Genomic DNA, 11,707 nt, shown 5'->3' with positions numbered 1-11,707 from the left:
CAGCTTGCACCAGAGTGTCTCTAAGGCTCCTACTTGATCTGTAGGAAAAAAGGGGTTTGTCCTTAATCATCATATTCAAATTTCTATCAGATTGTAGTATAGATATGTTCTTATCCACTGACTTTTTAATGATTGGAGACATGGAGCTAAAGTCTTGTACAAAAGGTATTATGTGATTACTCCTTTTGGATGTCTTCCCCTCAAAAATAGTGTGTGCTCTCACAATTGCTTCCTGTACTATCTTATCCGGGTAGCCTCTCTCTTTAAACCTCTCGGTCATCATCTTAATCTCCATTTCGGCATCTTCAGGATTAGTACATATCCTTAGTACTCTCAGAAACTGAGATACAGGTAATCCGTTCATTAGATGGTTCGGATGGGCACTATTATACAGAAGTAGGGTATTCCTGTCTGTGGGTTTCCTGTAAAGTGTAGTACTTAGTCCTGTATCAATTTTCCGTACCATCACATCCAAAAATGGCACCGTAGAACTAGAGATCTCAGCATTAAAGACAATACCCTCAAAGAGTGTATTGAGATACTCAACAAAACTTGTCAATGTGTCTCTGTCGCCCCTCCATATCAAGAACACGTCATCAATGAACCTTGTCCACATCTGGACATGACCAAGGAACATTGACGATTTAAAAATAAACTCCTCCTCCAGATATCCGACAAACAGATTTGCATATGCAGGGGCAGCCGAACTGCCCATAGCTGTTCCCCTACACTGTCTATACCATTTCTGTTCAAACCTGAAACAGTTACATGTCAATATAAGTTCCATACCTGCTATGATAAACTCTGATGGTAACAATTCGTTATGCTGTTGTAACAAAAAGTGTCTTACCGCTTTTAGACCTTCATTATTCGGAATGGAAGTGTATAACGATCCTATATCCATGGTACACAGTAACATTTCTCCCTCTTCCATAGCAAATCCATTTAATTTCATCAGAAAGTGTTGTGTATCCTTTAGATATGCGGGTAATGATTGAACTATTGGTTGGAGGTGGAAATCAATGAACTGAGCGATAGGTTGGGTCACTGAGTCAGTGCCTGAGATAATCGGGCGGTACTTCAGTGGTGTGGTCCCCTTGTGGATCTTTGGTAGTCCATATATGACTGGTCTCTGAGGGTAATCCGGTAGTAAAAAGTCAAACTCCTTCTCTGTAATCCAATTATTTGACAGGGCAAGTTGCAACAATTCCTTCAGCTTTCCTAGGATCGATAACGTAGGATCACTATAGATTTTAACATAACTGGTCTGATCTTCAAGCATCATTTCCATTCCCTTACTGTAGTCCGAGTAATTCAAGACCACATTGAATAATGAAGGTCTAAAAGCGGTAAGACACTTTTTGTTACAACAGCATAACGAATTGTTACCATCAGAGTTTATCATAGCAGGTATGGAACTTATATTGACATGTAACTGTTTCAGGTTTGAACAGAAATGGTATAGACAGTGTAGGGGAACAGCTATGGGCAGTTCGGCTGCCCCTGCATATGCAAATCTGTTTGTCGGATATCTGGAGGAGCAGTTTATTTTTAAATCGTCAATGTTCCTTGGTCATGTCCAGATGTGGACAAGGTTCATTGATGACGTGTTCTTGATATGGAGGGGCGACAGAGACACATTGACAAGTTTTGTTGAGTATCTCAATACACTCTTTGAGGGTATTGTCTTTAATGCTGAGATCTCTAGTTCTGCGGTGCCATTTTTGGATGTGATGGTACGGAAAATTGATACAGGACTAAGTACTACACTTTACAGGAAACCCACAGACAGGAATACCCTACTTCTGTATAATAGTGCCCATCCGAACCATCTGATGAACGGATTACCTGTATCTCAGTTTCTGAGAGTACTAAGGATATGTACTAATCCTGAAGATGCCGAAATGGAGATTAAGATGATGACCGAGAGGTTTAAAGAGAGAGGCTACCCGGATAAGATAGTACAGGAAGCAATTGTGAGAGCACACACTATTTTTGAGGGGAAGACATCCAAAAGGAGTAATCACATAATACCTTTTGTACAAGACTTTAGCTCCATGTCTCCAATCATTAAAAAGTCAGTGGATAAGAACATATCTATACTACAATCTGATAGAAATTTGAATATGATGATTAAGGACAAACCCCTTTTTTCCTACAGATCAAGTAGGAGCCTTAGAGACACTCTGGTGCAAGCTGACCCATATGACAAATATATTAAACAACCCTTTGTTTTTTCCAACAAGAAGGGCTGCTATAGGTGTTACAATTGTAATGTATGTAACTCTCTGATTTCAGGTACCCACTTTACCCATCCGAGTACTGGCAAGAACTTTCTTATTAAAGATTACTACAATTGCAATTCAGAATATTGTATCTATCTACTGAAATGCCCGTGTGGATGGGGCTATGTAGGAAAAAACTACTGGAGCATTCAAAGCAAGATTCCAGAAACACAGAAGTGATGTGAGAATAGCAATTGAAGCTGAACGAGAAGGCAAATCACCTGATCTATCCAAACCAGTAGCGATACACTTTGTGGAAATGGGTCACCGGGTAAGTGAACTGAGGGGTTTGGTCATTGACCACGTCAAAAAACCCAGGAGAGGTGGAAATCGTGACAAATTGTTGCTTCAGAAGGAAACATTCTGGATATATACTCTGGACACTGTTGCTCCTAGGGGATTGAATCAATATAATTCCTTCTCTTGTTATCTAGATGATAGATGATTGAGAGTGACTGAAATGTGACCTGCTGATTAAGACTGTTTTTTATCAATATGGTATAGGCATGTAACGTTATATGTTCTCTAGCATCTGCACGTTTTGTTTATTTACCACAGCCCATGTCCCCCTTTCCCTTCCCTTTTTCCATTTCCCTCTCCCTCCCATCCCCCTTGTCCCTTCCATTTTCCCTCCCTGGTGTCTACTAATCAATTCTTTCCTCCCTAGGCTCTTATCCAATCCTTTGGCCCCCTCTGAATATTGCTGCTCTGGATTGGCTATTTTTAGCCTTCCTTGGGAGAGTCCATGTGGACCATATGCAGCTAACTTTTAATGCAGGATGGGCCATTTTTATGGCTCATTCCTGCATGCTAGTTTATATATAAAAAACTTTTTTCACCAACGAATCTGTGTGGCAACATCCATGCGCGCTTTGATGCGCATGGATGCTGTGATTTTGCTAACTTATGCGTTTTTGCGTCGTTTCTATGCGGTTTGCGGGTGTTTCTACGCGTGGATAAGGCCACGCGGATGTTTTCAGAAGTGACAGTGCCGTTTCCATGGATGCATTAATGCCGTTTTTGACGCATGCGCGACCGCTGGCGAATAGCTATGTGGACATCATTGTCCCTATGGTTACGCTGACGCGGCTTTCTCTGCGCATGTGTGGCTCCACGTAGTCAGTGACGTGTGGATGGGGCCATGCGGATGTGTTCGGAAATGGCAGCGCCGTTTCCATGGATGCATTAATGCCGGTTTTGACGCATGCGCGACCGCCGGCGAATAGCTATGCGGACATCATTGTCCCTATGGTTACGTTGACGCGGCTCTCTCTGCGCATGTGTGGCTCCACGCAGTCAGTGACGCGCGCTGGAGGCGTGATGCACCTAGCGTGCGCTGCACTGATAGGTTGGTGGTGTGAGTATGGCCTTCTGGGTAGGGGGTTGCCATGGCAACTACTTACGGAGGCAGAGCCGGTGGCAATAACGGCTGAACAGCGGGAGACGGCGGCTTGGCGCGAGTTGAGGGAGCCAATGGATTTGAACAGGATACATGATTGACAGGAGACATCCTGTTATCAATTTGGGTATGTGCATGAGTTACGTTCTATTTAGCACTAGTACTTGATGTGCAATTTTGTGCCCATATTGTGATTAATGTTGTACACATAAGTTTTGGTCTTTGATCATTAGTGTACGGGGATGAAGGTGATGTTTACATTGTGAAGGGAGGGGGAGTGTCCTTTATCATGAGGGGTGGTTTTTATTATGTCACAAGGTATATATGTTTGGTGCAACTTTTTGTAATATTGTTTGTCTGCACTGTTCTGATGAAGGGGACCCTCTGTGGCCCCGAAACAATTGTTAACCGTAGTGTTGACATATGATACATTAAATTTTGCTTATTGAGAAGCTGGTGTGCTGACCAACCTTTCTACTTCTTGGATGTCTTTTGGGATGATGCTTAGCGTCCCAGGTCAAGCACCCGAAAACTACTAGGACAAGTGTGCCGCTCCGCACCCTTTCTACTTTCTTAATTTTATGCACACACACACAATCTGTCTCTGTGCTCACTCTCAATCGCTTCTCTTGCGATTGCGTTTCTTCCCTTCGTGCAATTCCTGTCTGGCGTGTGTGGTGGGGCAGAGGAGCTGTTCCTCTGCACTCCACAGCTCCACCTGCCGATAGGAATTTCCCTCTGCAGGTGCATTGCACCTACTGCTGGGTTCCTGCAAATGTATACGTTTGTGGAGGAAATCCGTCGTGTCAGCGCTTGTCTGGTGCGCTGACCACGGAGACGATTCCGCAATCGTTACAATCCTGCCATGATTTGTCCAGCTCAGTGTGTCTCTCCTTGCAGAGGAGACACATTTGGGTACCAAAGACAAAAATAGGCTCTCCACCTCAGTAACATAAACTCCTCCACTGTTATAAGCCTATTTGTAGTTCTCACAAGGGAAAGAGACATTGTAATAGGCATCTTGTAGGACCTTAACTCTCTGCCTTTTCCCTTCTGCTTTAAGAAAAAAATGAGATGACTAAAAGCCCAGTTATTGTATCATGAGCAGTTTTCCCCCTGCAAGCATTTTAAAAAAAAATGCTTCAGAACTGCTCTGGTGTGCACCAGCCCTAAGAGTAGTTACTGAAATTTTAATTTTGGGAGTATAATCCCACTTTAAATCTTGATTAAAAGTCAAGACTTACCACTGTCACCTCACACAGAAATGTACCAGGAAAGGTGGGGAGCTGGTCTGATAATATTGAGTGTGTAGGGATTTCCAGTTTGTCACATTTTATCATCTGTAATAAACATGAGTTTATTATAGAATGGTATAGTTAGAGCTGCGGCAAGCGGCGTGTGTCGCAGCGGGAGTGTGGTGGAGATCTGCAATTAAGGTATCTAGAAGATAATAGTGTGGGACCATTTCTAATGATATTTGCATGGGAACATTTTTTTAAAGGTGAGTATTTATGGTTAATTAAGATCAATAAAGGACTTTTTCATGGTTGCGTTTTATTTCATTTAACGCTTTGTGGAAATGGGTAAGGGGTTCTATGTACCCCATACTCATTTCTCCTGATAAGGGGGCTGGTATCTGGTGTAGAGATGGCTCGCACCTCCGATTTTAGGTTCGCGAACCTTGAACACGAACTTCCGCAAAAGTTCGCATTCGTGAAAACCATGCGAACCGCAATAGATTTCAATAGGCAGGCGAACTTTGAAAAATACAAACACTGTTTCTGCCCACAAAAGTGATGGAAAACATGTTTCAAGGGATCTAACACCTGGAGGGGGGCATGGCGGAGTGGGATACGCGCCAAAAGTCCCGGGGAAAATTATGGATTTGACGCAGAGCAGGGTTATAAGGGCAGAAATCAAATTGCATTGCTAAATTGGAGGCATAAAGTGCTTTAAAACATCTTGCATGTGTATACATCAATCAGGTAGTGTAATTAGTGTACTGCTTCACACTGACACACCAAACTCACTGTGTAACACACCGCAAACAGCTGTTTGTGTAGTGAAGGCCATGCTGGACTGGTGCGCAGTGCGCACGATGGCGACAGTGCAGGCGATGGCAATGACAGAACAACAGTGACTGTCCAGCTGATCGAATTTGGTCTGTCCACAATGAAGCAACGACCTTATTATCTTGGGTCAGGTGTGCCCCCAACACACTCATATAGCCGGCCATTGCTTCATTGTGATAAGCAAGTCCCTTCAAAGTAACGATCACGAAGGGGAATTTACACAAGTACATGCCTTTTGTTTTGTTGTTGCAGCCGCAGTGCAGCCAGAAAAATTAGGCAGGCATGTACACGCACTAGCAGCGGCCTTGAAAATTCAGGAATCCACCTGGAGTCCTGGACCTTGTTGGTGGTGGCGGAGAAGGCAGTCAAGCAGCCTGCAGGCAGAGATGCTGTGTGGGGACCGACTTAATCTTGGGGCAGGCAGTCACACGGTGTACAGGCAGAGATGTTGTTTGTGGGGACTGACTTAGTCTTCGGGCAGGCCTGACCATGCTTTGCAGTCCAGACATCTGTGGTCAGATGGACCCTTGACCCAACGCTGTGTGCCAGAGATGACACCACTTGCTTTTCAACATCACTGTACAGTTTGGGTATCGCCTTTTTTGAGAAATAATTGCGGCCTGGTATCTTCCACTGCGGTGTGTGCTGCTTTTCCTCAGGTGGTTATCCCATTGCAGTTTGTGGTTTTTCATCATGTGCCTTCGTAAGGCAGTTGTCCATACGCGAGTCTTGGTATTTCCACGGCTCAATGTTTGGTGGCAGAGAGTGCAGATAACATTGCTCTCATCTGAGGCAGACACACAAAAAAATTTCCACATCACTGAGCCCTGGGATAATGGCACTTTAGTGGCTGCCGACTGAGTGTTTAGTGGGTTGTCAGAGTAGGAGGAGGAAGATATGTCACGGATCCGTGCGGAAGCTGAGGAAGATGAGGTGTTCTGTGTTAAATAGTTAACTACGTCCTGACAATCTTGGGGGTTGATGGCACGTGCCTTTTGAACACTGTACTTTGGTCCAGGGCCGCACAAAATCATGACAGCATGACCACGAACAGACCTGCTGGGTGGCCTGCCTCTGGCTCTGCCTGTTGTTTTTTCCATATTGGGGGAGATAAAGTCAAAGGTATGCACTGACTTGACTAATACAATGTGCAGTCACACAGGTGCAGTGAAAGGTATGCAGTGACTGCTGGTATAACAATGTGCAGTCACACAGGTGCAGTGAAAATGGATGCACTGACTGCTGGTATATAAAACAATGTGCGGTCACACAGATGCAGTGAAAGGTATGCAGTGACTGCTGGTATAACAATGTGCAGTCACACAGGTGCCGTGAAAAGGTATGCAGTGACTGCTGGTATAACAATGTGAAGTCACACAGGTGCAGTGAAAATGGATGCACTGACTGCTGGTTTATAAAGCAGCGTGCGGTCACACAGATGCAGTGAAAGGTATGCAGTGAATGCTGGTATAACAATGTGCAGTCACATAGGTGCAGTGAAAAGTATGCAGTGACTGCTGGTATAACAATGTACAGTTACACAGGTGCAGTGAAAAGGTATACAGTGACTGCTGATATAACAATGTGCAGTCACACAGGTGCAGTGAAAGTGGATGCATTGACCGCTGGTATATAAAACAGCGTGCAGTCACACAGATGCAGTGAAAGATATGTAGTGACTGCTGGTATAACAATGTGCAGTCACACAGGTGCAGTGAAAAGGTATGCAGTGACTGGTATATAAAACAGCGTGCAGTCACACAGATGCAGTGAAAGGTATGCAGTGATTGGTATTATAATACAATGTGCAGTAGTCACACAGGTGCAGTGAAAAGGTATGCACTGCATGTGCTGGGCCTGACACAGTATAGCAATTAGCAAAGGCCAGCTGCGACAGACAGGGTTGTACATGCAGTGTCAGTGGGCCACACAAAAAAACAGAAAATACACATCACAAGAACATTAGCTCTCAAAAAAACTTTTTGGGGGTGCTTTTCAGCAACAATTGTCAGCAAGGAGCAAGCTAACAGACCTCCTAACTAACGCTTTCCCTATCTCTCCAATGTCTCTCCCTTCTCTCACTAATATCAGCAGCAGACAGAGTGAGAAAATGGCCGGCGCTGCTGCCTTTTATAAGGGGGGGAAGGTCCAGGAGGGAGTGCAGCCTGATTGGCTGCCATGCAGTGGCGTAGCTAAGGAGCTGTGGGCCCCAATGCAAGTCTTACATTCGGGCCCCCCAAACACTCTATACATAACAATTGATACGGCGCACCAAAACCTGCCAATGGCAATTACAGTGTCAGAGGTGCATGAAGGGGATGGGGAACAGTTTGTTAATGGTTCCCATTATTCAAAGTATCCATAGAAGTGATTATTATGAGCACAGGACCAATAGAGAGCTAATACTGCAGTTGAGGGAGGGCCCTTCAGGGCCCCTCTGGCCCAAGGGCCCCGATGCGGCCGCAACCTCTGCAACCCCTATTGCTACGCCCCTGCTGCCATGTGTCTGCTGACTGTGATGTAGAGGGTCAAAGTTTAGCCCAATGATGTAGTATAGGGGGCGGGTAAAACTCTTATAAAGTTCGTGTTTCGATGCGAGCGTGAATCCGCGTTGTTCTCGTAAACAAGTTTGCATTCGAACCGTTCGGGCCATCTCTAATCTGGTGGTCACCTTCTTACAGGGGACTCCCAGATGCCACCATGAACCTCCCTCCGGGTGTCGGAATCCCCATCTCCTCCTGGGCCACCAGAGTTGGGAAAGAGCTCTTTGTCCATGGATTGGGCAAGGGCTCTGGGGGAGAGGAGGAGGCATGGCCACCCCTCTCCCCCAGAGCCCTTTCCATACCATGGACCATGCAGGTTGGTATAGCTCAGGGTGCGAAGCGCCATGTGGCGGGGCTCCGCATTCTGGCTATCCCAGCCTGAATGGGGGACAAGGGATTAAAGAGGCTTGGGAGGGGTGACCCCACGTCATTTTTTCTCATTTCACACACCCTGAACATATAAAAAATGAATAAATAAATACATTTTTTATGCATATTGATACATTATCTGTCATTTTACTGCATTTAAATAGTGACGTGTTTCCTCTACCTTTAGCATAAATTTTTTCAAAAACGTCAAATTTTTTCAAAAAAGGTCATTTTGAAAATTGTTTTCCTTGTTCCCACTGTCCTCCTTAACATACCCTGCAAATTTGCTGTTTCTAGCACGTACCAGGGCTTTGGTAATAACCACTAATGATACTGTATGTAATTAATGACAGTTGCAATTGCGATTGTCATTAAATATATATAATCTAATTAAAATGGAAACAGTGATCCCACTCGTAATTCACATTACAGTCGAATCGAAAGTGCATGAGGACGTTATCTAAACCCTAGGTTCTCAACGTGTGGTACGCGTACCCCAGGGGGTACTTCTGATGGTTCCAGGGGGTACCTGGGATTGATATACTTAACCAATAACAACAAATTTAGAGTTTTAGAAAATGATAAATCTTATTTAAACAACACCAAATTAGTGTAGTAAATGCTTGGAAATAGTTTAGAACCAACTATCATGTATTATGATTAAATATATATTTGTCAAGGGGTTCTTGTGATAATGTTTACTATGCTAGGGGATACTTGGTGAGTACAGGGTTTTAAAAGGGGTGCATAGCAATAAAATGTTGAGAAACACTGATCTAAACCACTCAAAGTCAAAGCGCGGCCCTTATGAGCATCCCTATAAAGGGGATCGGTTGAAAAGGGCGCCCGAGCTGCCTGTATGAAAAGGGCGCCGCCATAGACATCAATGTTATTTCTGGAAATATGGGCTACAAGGTGTAGAAAAGGGCGCCCGAGTTTTGATATAGGCTACAAGCGGGCTCCCCTTTGTAGCCCATATTTTTTCGGCTACAGTAGGGCGCCCCTTTGTAGCCCATATTTTTTTTCGGCTACAAGGTTTTCGGCTACAGCAAGGTGCCCCTTTGTAGCCCATATTATTGCCTTTTTTTTGGTAGCCTATGTTTTTATATGGGCTACAAGTGCTGGAAGCCAAATTATTTCATTCCCCCACTATCCATGGCGGCCTGGAGGGGGAATAGTAATTTACACATCCCGGAGTTGTTTTGTAGCCGAAGTTTTTATATGGGCTACACCAGGCGCCTTTTTTTTTTGTAGCCGAAGTTGTTATATGGGCTACACCAGGCGCCTTTTTTTGTAGCCGAAGTTTTTATATGGGCTACACCCGGCGCCTTTTTTGTAGCCGAAGTTGGTATATATGGGCTCCACCAGGCGCCCTTTTTTACCGGCGCCCTTTTCATGTAGACCCCTATAAAGCGTTAGAGATGGCCCGAACAGTTCGAAAGCGAACTTTGAATTCAGGTGATCCCACTCGTAATTCACATTACGGTTGAATCGAAAGTGCATGAGGACGTTATCTAAACCACTCAAAGTCAAAGCGCGGCCCTTATGAGCATCCCTATAAAGTGTTAGAGATGGCCTGAACAGTTCGAACGCGAACTTTTTGCACGAACAACCTGGATTCGCATTCGCGTTGAAGCGTGAACATTTCGCGAGTTCGACACAGGGCAGCCAATCAGGCTGCACTCTCTCCTGCCCCCCCCTATAAAAGGCAAAAAGCAGCAGCGTCGGCCATTTTCTCACTCCGTCTGCTGCTGCAGTTAGTGAGAGAAGGGAGAGACATTGGAGAGTTAGGGAAAGCATTAGTTAGGAGGTCTGTTAGTTTGCTCGAATACTAAGTCCCACACACAGCATCTCTGCCTGCACGTCGTGTGACTGCCTGCCCCAAGACTAAGTCGGTCCCTACACAGCATCTCTGCCTGCAGGCCGTTTGACTGCCTTCTCTGCCACCACCAACAGGGTCCAGGACTCCAGGTGGATTCCTGAATTTTTAAGGCTAGCGGTGAAGGGGCTTGCATTTCACAATGAAGCAATTACCTATATGAATGTGTTGGGGGGCACATCTGACCCAAGATAATAAGGTCGTTGCTTCATTGTGGACAGACCAAATTCGATCAGCTGGACAGTCACTGTTGCTCCGTCATTGAGCTACCTGCCCGCCCATATGGGCTTGAAAACCGACATCGCCTGCACTCTCGCCATCGTGTGCACCAGTCCAGAACGGCCATCACTACACAAACAGCTGTTTGCGGAGCGTTACACAGTGAGTTTGGTCTGTCAGTGTTAAGCAGTACACTACATACACTACCTGCTGATCCATGTCTACACACGTAAGATGTTTTCAAGCACTTTATGCCTCCAATTTAGGGATGCAATGTGATTTCTGCCCTTTAGAGATTATAACCCTGCTGTGCGTCAAATCCATAATTTTCCCTGGGACTTTTGGCGCGTATCCCACTCCACCATGCCCCCCTCCAGGTGTTAGACCCCCTTGAAACATCATTTCCATCAATTTTGTGGCCAGAGACAGTGTTTGTATTTTTCCAAGTTTGCCTGCCCATTGAAGTCCATTGCGGTTCACATGGTTCGTGCGAATGCAAACTTTTGCGTAAGTTTGTGTTCGAGGTTCGCGAACCCAAAATCAGAGATTTGAGCCATCTCTATCAAGTGTACATTCATAGACAGAAAACATGTAAAGCTCAGAGAAATAATGCCATTTCTGGGTAGAGTGTATACCGTCCGTCAGTGAAAGGAGGAAATTCTAGCTAAGACAGAGATGGCCAAATCAGAGAGTAACCGTTTGTCAAGAAAAAAGAGAAATATGGTGTGGCACTTCCCACAATATTGCTACATGAGCTATGGTTCACACAGGTAAATATCCTTCTGCTCTCCTGCAACATCCACGGTTTGTAACAGGATATGCCTTCAGACGTGTGCTCCGCACAAAAATATGTAAAGAACAGACAAAATCTTTCAAAATAAGGAAACAGCAAAAATGTCCGTGCACCTTCCGTCTTGATAAACAGTGTGTATTTATGAAAA

This window comes from Hyperolius riggenbachi, chromosome 6 (assembly GCF_040937935.1).
Source record: "Hyperolius riggenbachi isolate aHypRig1 chromosome 6, aHypRig1.pri, whole genome shotgun sequence".
Taxonomy (NCBI): domain Eukaryota; kingdom Metazoa; phylum Chordata; class Amphibia; order Anura; family Hyperoliidae; genus Hyperolius; species Hyperolius riggenbachi.
This window is presented reverse-complemented; position numbering follows the sequence as displayed.